At 67.2% G+C, this 8248-nt stretch overlaps 1 pseudogene across 1 annotated transcript; it reads left to right on the forward strand.

Moving 5' to 3' along the window:
• Positions 1-5471: 5471 nt before the first annotated feature.
• On the forward strand, positions 5472-8040 carry LOC311619598 (large ribosomal subunit protein eL42-like; annotated as a pseudogene). The gene has a single exon. The product of its transcript is annotated as a large ribosomal subunit protein eL42-like (transcript).
• The last annotated feature ends 208 nt before the right edge of the window (positions 8041-8248 follow it).

The raw sequence follows: 8248 nt of genomic DNA on the forward strand, positions 1-8248 counted from the left end.
GGCTCCCTCCCCTCCAGGAAGCAGAGTGCCTGGTCATGAACTGTGTCTGAAGGCCACTCTGCAGGGAGCCAGCCCCGTGCCCACGCCCACGCCCTCCTGCCGCGGGGCCCTGGGTGAGTCCTCCTCTGCCGCACTCACCGAACAGCTGAGGGACAGCTCTGCCTCAGGCCATGATGTGGGACCTGTGTGAGCCCTCGTGTGGCACTGGCACCCAGTAGGCGCTCAGTGTGGCACTGGCACCCAGAAGGCGCTCAGTCAGTGTGGCACTGGCACCCAGTGGGCGCTCAGTCAGTGTGGCACTGGCACCCAGTAGGCGCTCAGTCAGTGTGGCACTGGCACCCAGTGGGCGCTCAGTCAGTGTGGCACTGGCACCCAGTAGGCGCTCAGTCAGTGTGGCACTGGCACCCAGTGGGCGCTCAGTCAGTGTGGCACTGGCACCCAGTGGGCGCTCAGTCAGTGTGGTACTGGCACCCAGTGGGCGCTCAGTCAGTGTGGCACTGGCACCCAGTGGGCGCTCAGTCAGTGTGGCACTGGCACCCAGTAGGCACTCAGTCAGTGTGGCACTGGCACCCAGTGGGCGCTCAGTGCGGAAGCCGAAGAGGACGCCCCCGGGTGTGCCCCGGTCTCACGGGTGGGCCCAGAGGTGGGACACACGGGTCCACACTGGGTCTGAAGCACCTGGTTCTCCCCAGGCACCGCACACCTGGTCAGAGGGTCCAGGAACCGGGCGAGGCCGGTGTCAGAGGGCCAAAGGACTGGGCAAGGGCCAGTGTCAGAGGGCCCAAGGACTGGGCAGGGGCCGGTGTCAGAGGGCCCAAGGACCGGGCAGAGGCCAGTGTCAGAGGGCCCAAGGACCGGGCAAGGCCAGTGTCAAAGGGCCCAAGGACCGGGCAGAGGCCGGTGTCAGAGGGCCCAGGAACCGGGCGAGGCCGGTGTCAGAGGGCCCAAGGACCGGGCGAGGCCAGTGTCAGAGGGTCCAAAGACTGGGCAGGGGCCGGTGTCAGAGGGCCCAAGGACCGGGCAGAGGCCGGTGTCAGAGGGCCCAGGAACCGGGCGAGGCCGGTGTCAGAGGGCCCAAGGACTGGGCAGGGGCCGGTGTCAGAGGGCCCAAGGACCGGGCAGAGGCCAGTGTCAGAGGGCCCAAGGACCGGGCAAGGCCAGTGTCAAAGGGTCCAAGGTCTGGGCAGAGGCCAGTGTCAGAGGGCCCAAGGACTGGGCAGGGGCCGGTGTCAGAGGGCTCAAGGACGGGGCAGGGGCCGGTGTCAGAGGGTCCAAGGACTGGGCAGGGGCCGGTGTCAGAGGGCCCAAGGACTGGGCAGGGGCCGGTGTCAGAGGGCCCAAGGACTGGGCAGGGGCCGGTGTCAGAGGGTCCAGGAACCAGGCGAGGCCGGTGTCAGAGGGTCCAGGAACCGGGTGAGGCCGGTGTCCGAGGGCCCAAGGTCTGGGCAGAGGCCAGTGTCAGAGGGCCCAAGGACGGGGCAGGGGCCGGTGTCTGAGGGCCCAAGGACCGGGCAGGGGCCGGTGTCAGAGGGCCCAAGGACTGGGCAGGGGCCGGTGTCAGAGGGCCCAGGAACCAGGCGAGGCCGGTGTCAGAGGGCCCAAGGACCGGGCAGAGGCCGGTGTCAGAGGGCCCAGGAACCGGGCGAGGCCGGTGTCAGAGGGCCCAGGAACCGGGCGAGGCCGGTGTCAGAGGGCCCAAGGACCGGGCGAGGCCAGTGTCAGAGGGTCCAAAGACTGGACAGGGGCCGGTGTCAGAGGGCCCAAGGACCGGGCAGAGGCCAGTGTCAGAGGGCCCAAGGACCGGGCAGGGGCCGGTGTCAGAGGGCCCAAGGACTGGGCAGGGGCCGGTGTCAGAGGGCCCAGGAACCGGGCGAGGCCGGTGTCAGAGGGCCCAAGGACGGGGCAGGGGCCGGTGTCTGAGGGCCCAAGGACGGGGCGAGGGCCGGTGGCCGGAGCGTGTTCCCACAGAGCAGCCCACGCAGCCCGGGGAAGCGCAGGGGTCAGAATGGAGGTGAAGCACTCCAACGGCTGGCGGTGCCCGCAGGGAGCTGGGAGGCAAGGCCATGGCGCACAGAGCCCAGCTCTGGCTGGACCAGCTACGTAAGCTCTTCGGTTCTTGGCCGGAAATGATCAGGAATTTCAGACGGTCACAGCGAAGTGGGCGCCCGGTCGGGTGCCGGGAGGCAGGGCCGTCTGGTGCGGACGGTGGCTGGCGGGTACGGAGCCGTCGGCGGCCCTGCCCCCGCACACGTTCCTGCCCGTGCGGCCGGGCACCCCCCCCCCCCACATCACTGATGTCACATGCTCATTCTAGAACATTCCCGATCCTCATAACAGAGGGGAAAGTTTCCCATCACCGGGGTGGCCTCGGCGATCGCTGCTGCCAGCCTTTCCCTCGGCTTCCAGGAAGAGCAGAGTTTGAAACCAGATGAGCATCTTAGCGTCTTCTTATACGCACCCTTCTGTCTCCTGCTGGTCCCACTAGGTGCCTTCCTACCACCCACTCCCGGAGGCGGAGACTGTCCGGGGCGTCCATTTGTAATGACTCTTCAGTGTCCCATCGCACGGACGTCCCTAACTCTCCCCTGCTGTGGGGCCGGGGCACCCCCAGCCGGTTCTCCCGTCACAAACCGTGCTGGGAAGAACACGTGCACACCTTTCTGCTTCTTCCTCGGGGAGGGAAGGCCGTCAGGGGGACCTGTGGGTTCCAGAAGCTTCCTGGTTGGTTCTGAATTCCACCTGGGCCAGCAGCTCAGCCCAGCCCCCTGCAGCCGCGGTGCTGAGCGAATCCCGCGCCTGGCCTCCTCTGCTTTAGAGGAAACCACCCTCCCCGATGGCCGAGCCGGGGAGTAGCCAGTCCTCACCACGTGCGCGCCCCCCGCCGCCGCCCACCGCCATGGGGGTCTCCCCCTCACACACCAGGAGACCCGCCCCGGGCCCCGCCCGCCTGCTCTGGGAAGGACACACTCGTGCCAGACGGCGGCCCTGCGGCCCCCAAACGGGGGGCAGGGTTTGGGGCCCGGCCGCCTCGCCCAGCCAGGCTGGGGACGGGATGAGATCGTGGGGACCGCAGTGGTGGCGGCGAACAGGAGGGGGAGGAAAAGGGATAGCCGGGGGAGGTTAGGACCGGCCCCCATGGGAGAGGAGGGTGTGGCAGGGCGTCTGGCCACCTGGTCGCAGGCTCCCGGCTGGCAGGGACCAGGGCTGCTGCCCCCAGCTCAGTGCCACCCACGGCGGATGCACAAGCAGGGTGTGTGGGGCCAAGCGGTGGCAGGCCGAGTCCCACTGTCACCCTCAGAGACCTCCAGCACACTGGGGCAAGGGCTGGGGCTGGGCTGGGGCTGGGGCTGGGCTGGGACAGGGCTGGGGCTGAGCTGGGGCTGGGGCTGGGCTGGGGCTGGGGCTGGGGCTGGGACAGGGCTGGGGCTGGGGCTGGGGTCTTGGGCTGGGGAGGTGGAGTGCTGGTCTGCAGCTGCTGCCATAACAAAGCCGCTGATTTAGAGCCTCAAAGGTGCGAGTTTCCGAGCGTGCGTTCGGAGGTTGTGCACCTGAAGCGTCTGTGGCTGAAACGAGGTGTTGGCCGATTCCCTCTGGAGGCTCCGGGGCAGGATCCGCTTCCGGCCTTTTCCGTGGCCAGAGGCGCCCACATTCCTTGGCTCGCGGCCCCCTCCTCCATCCTCGGAGGGTTCTGTGTCTCCGCCTCCGACCACAGCTGGGAGAGGTCTCCTCTTTAAAGATTCAAGTGATGCGATCGGGCCCACCTGCAAACCCGGTGCTCGCACAGCTCCAGGCCCGCAGCTCCATCTGCCTGCAAAGGGAGGAGGCTGTTCTGAGGAACCTCCTGCCCCCCTCCTCTTAAGGCCCGAGGCGAACCTTAGGCAGGCCCTCTGCTCACCCCGGAGCCGCTCTCCTCACCTCAGCCCCAGGGGGTAGGCACGGCAGGCGCCGTTATCCCCATTCCACAGGTGGGCAAACTGAGGCCCAGAAGGCCGGGTCCTTTGCTGAAGGCCACCCAGCTGGCAAGGGGCAGGGCTGAGCCTTGGCGATGGCTGGACCCCAAACCCAGGGCTCCCCGCGCCCCGGGGCAGGGCCTGCCTGCAGCCTGCACACGGGGTGTGTGGAAGGACGGCTGCGAGCCCCAGTCTGTGCCCGCCGGGGCGGCAGCGGCTCTCCCCGGCCCGGCCTGGCACCCTCGGGCCTGTGAGTAAGAAACAAGGCTGCCAGAGTGCTTGGGGCAGCGTGTGAAGCTGGGGTGGCCCTCGATACACGAAAGCGGGTGAGGGTGTGCACCCCGAGGCTGGGGCAGGGCGAGGGCTCACCCCGAGCTGCCCACGCAGCCGCTCCCGCCGGCCGGCAGGGGAAGAGTTAAGCTGGCGGGCACCTTGGCACAGGCGCCGCCCGGCACATCCGCTCCCGCCCCCACCGCCTTCCTTTCCGCCGCTTCCCTCCTTAATTAATCACCGCGCGGCCGTGGAAACGTGGATGTGCGCGGCCGGGACACGCCGTCCCCGCCGGGGGCCGCGGGCGCGGGGCGGGGGCGCCCTGGCACCGGCCGTGCTCCGTGTGTGAAACCCTGTGCACAAAGGCGGCCGCTCACGAGTGTGCGAACCGAATAAACACAGGGCTTTGTTGGGGCTGGGCACCGCACAGGGCCGTTCTCACACACCGCCCGCCGTGCTGTCTGTCTCCCGGGGCTCGGAGACGGGGGAGGCCCCGTGGGCCGGCCGGGCATCGGGGCCTCTCCCTCCCCTGGCACCGCCGCACCCCTCCCTCCTGCCCGGGCTGGGCTCCCAGGCGGCTGGCAGGGTGCCAGGCTCGCCGCGCGGGCAGCAGGGTGGGGCAAGCGGCGGCAGCGAAGGACGTGGCCGGGCGCCCTGGGCTTGAGCAGCACCCCAGCCGGGAGGCCGGGGCCCAGAAGGTGAGGGCACCCGGTGGGCACCCGGGTGGGCACAGGGTGGGCGCCGGGCCGGCGGCAGGCGGCGAGGCGGGCTGGGCAGGCCTGCCAGGGGAGAGCGCCGGGAGAGCCGGGCACAAAGCAGGTCAGTGCCAGGCCCGGCTGCTGCCTCCCGGCCGGCCTCCCTCCCGCCCCCCCTGGGCCCCCCGGGTCCGAGGGGAGGCCGGCGGGCGTGCATGGGGCCCAGGCAGGAGGCCCGGAGCTGTGGCCGTGGGCAGAGGAAGGCCTGGCGAGGCGGGGCCCCGGGCTGTCAAGGAGAAAAACATCCCAAGGCCTGCAAATTGCTGCTCTCAGCTTTTTTTTTTTTTTTTTTTTTTTTTAAACTCCTCCTGCTTGGGAGGGAAAAAAAACAGCGCTTCCTCTGGAGGCGGATGCAAAAAGGATGCCGAATGTTAACCATCTCCTGCACGGGGCTTCCCCTGCGCGGGCCTGGGCCTGGCCTGTGGCACACAGTGGGCCCGGCCGAGGCCTTTCTCCGGGGCTGAGGCCTTGCTCTGGGGCCCGAGGCCTGCAGAGCCGAGCTCACCGCTGCCCTGTCCAGAGGCAGGCCGGCTGCAGGGGGTGAGGGCCGGGTCGGGAGCCCAGGCCCGCACAGAGCTGGCATGTGGTGGGCCCGGCGTGTCACCTTCAGGCGTGCCTGACAGTTGGGTCTCTCGGTGTTGACGGTGGTGCGGGGCGTCCGGTGGGCACCCAGCGCTGTGCCTGGGGGGTCCCAGTGCGCTGACTGGGGCCTCGGCCATGCTGGGACCCTGGGCCTTTCCCGTGACGCGCTTGGTGTCTCAGCAATCGTGTGGGCGGTGGTGCGGGGCCGGCAGAGGCTCCGTGCTATGTCCTCGGGGCAGGGCTCTCAGGGTGAGCTCCAGGCAGAGGGAGGCCACCGGGTCACCGGAGGGAAGATGGACGAACCCCAAATACAGGGGGGCCGGGCCTCCCTGGGTCAGGGTGCAGGCAGGCGGGGGTGCGGGCCGGCAGGACGGTCCAGGGAGGCACAGCGCCCGGGGCTCACAAATACGCTTCCATTTCAATGTCTCTTCACGTCAGAAGGAGACACGGACTGTAACCATAACGAGCACACAATGGTGAATTCTGCCGGGATCACCCCCGCCTGTGTGGCAGCGTGGCCGTGGATGTTAATACAGCGGAGGGAGGGCCCGGACGGGCAAATGCTGAGTCTGCGAAAGTCCCGATGGGGCCCCGGGCGGGTCCGGTCGGTCCCGGGACCAGGGGTCAGATCTGGGGCCCCAGCATGTGGCCTCTCCGAAGGCCGGCCAGGCCAGGTGGACACAGGGCCCTCTCCTGTGCGTGTTTCTGTGCACACGTGTGTTTTCCAAAGCTCCCCCGACACATGTGTGCGAGACCCGTTTCCCGAGAGGAGGCTGTGGGCTGCCCGGCTGGCTGCTTTGGCCCAGGACGCCTGGTGCAGGGTGAGGGCCGGCACCGAGTGGGGAGACAGGGTGACAGCTTCCAGCCCGGTCCCCCGGGGGACAGCAGGCGGCGGGCCGTCCCCACCCCCGCACCCTCCCCTCTAATGGCCGCAACGTGAGCCGCGAGCACAGCCGCCCAACTCCATGTGCCAGATGCTGCCTTTTAAAAAAGTGAAAATAGGTGAAACGCACGGTCCTAATGCCATTTATTTAGCCTCATGCACGTCCCAAATAGCGTGTTTCAGTGTGTAATTAATACCAAATTGTCGGTGAGGCGGTTGACTTTTTTTTTCATGTCACGGCTTTGAAAGCCGGGGTGCATTTACACCCACACCCGGGTCCAGCCGCCTCTCACCGCATTTCTGAGCGGCCGCCTGGGCCGCGGAGGGGGCTGGCCCCGGGCTGAGCGGGTGCAGCCGGTCCCCACGGCCCCCGAGCTGGGGGCTCTTGTACTTGTTTTTATTTTATTTATTTTTGCTGGCGGCCTTCGGGGCCAGGTAAAGGCTGCCTCCCGGGCTGTGCGCCGGCCCCCGCAGTGAACGGGTGGGTGTCGGCTGCCGCAGAGGGCTCTGTGCGGGGCTCCCAGCGCCAGGACGGGCACAAAGGGCCGGCTCCAGGGCACAATAGCGGGCGGTTAGTCACAGTGCGGCCGCGGCCGGCAGACAGAGCTCCCTGTGTCTGCACCCGGCCAGCTGGGCCTGCGCGCTTCCCCAGCAGCGCTTCTCCTCCTGGCCGGCCTTTTGTCTGCACCCTCCCCGCTGGCCGTTAACCCCCTGCTGCCCACCGCCTACCTGGCCCTCCCTGGGGCTGGGGCACCCTCCGGGGCGGCCGCCCTGGGCAGGCAGGCCGGCCGGGAGAGGCAGGCTCCTGGGCCTGCGGGGGCCGGCACCCCGGGGAGGCCGGCTCTGGGGCAGGTCGCCCCGCGATGTCGGGGCGGCTCCGGGAAGGGATTTCGGGGGAGCGGGGGCTCCGCACCCTCTCCGGCGCCTGCACCCGCGTTCGCCATGCGCGGGCCCAGCGCTCTGCAAACAATGAGAAGCCGAACCCAGCGGCAGGAGGGGCGAGGGTGCCGCCGGCACTGTGAAGCGAACAGACAGACATAAACATCTGACCCCCGTGCCGGTGCACGGGGGAGAGAAGACGGATTAGTGCCGTCCCCGGCCGGCCCTGCCCGGACGGGGGAGCAGGGTTTGCCGAGATTGCTAGTTAGCTGCTGCAATTAAAATCTCCTCCGGCCTGCCGCCTTCCTTTCCCTGCTGACAGCGCTCGCAAACATGGGGAACGTTCCTGAAACCCGCCGAACTTTCTGTGAGAAGTGTGGCAAGCACCAACCCCACACAGTAACACAGCACAAGAAAGGCAGGACCCTCTGAGTGCCAGGGAGAGCGGCGTTAGGACGGGAAGCAGAGTGGCTGTGGTGGGCAGACTGAGCCTGTTTTCCGAAAAAAGGCTAAAACTACAAAGAAGATTGTGCTGAGGCTTGAATCCGCGTTGAGCCTAACTGCAGATCTAAGAGAATGCTGGCTATTAAGAGATGCAAGCATTTTGAACTGGGAGGAGATAAGAGAAAGGGTCAAGTGATCCAGTTCTAGAGCGTCATATTTTGTTTTATTATATGACAATAAAATCGTGATATATTAACTTCAAAAAAAATAAATAAAATAAGTAAAGAATAAATCCTCCGGCCCAGGTCTCGGGACGGAATCAGCTGTTGGTTGTGATGTGACAGTTAAATTATTAACACGTGGGGAAGTCAACTGCCCCCGAAAGGTATAAAACACGGCGTGCAGCCTGCCCCCTTAATTTAAAGATTGTCTGTGCCGGGACTCTGCGCCCGGCCTGCCTCTGCGGAGCGGTGACATGTGTTTTT

Source organism: Pipistrellus hanaki (genome assembly GCF_964339955.1).
Source record: "Pipistrellus hanaki genome assembly, chromosome: 3".
Lineage (NCBI taxonomy): Eukaryota > Metazoa > Chordata > Mammalia > Chiroptera > Vespertilionidae > Pipistrellus > Pipistrellus hanaki.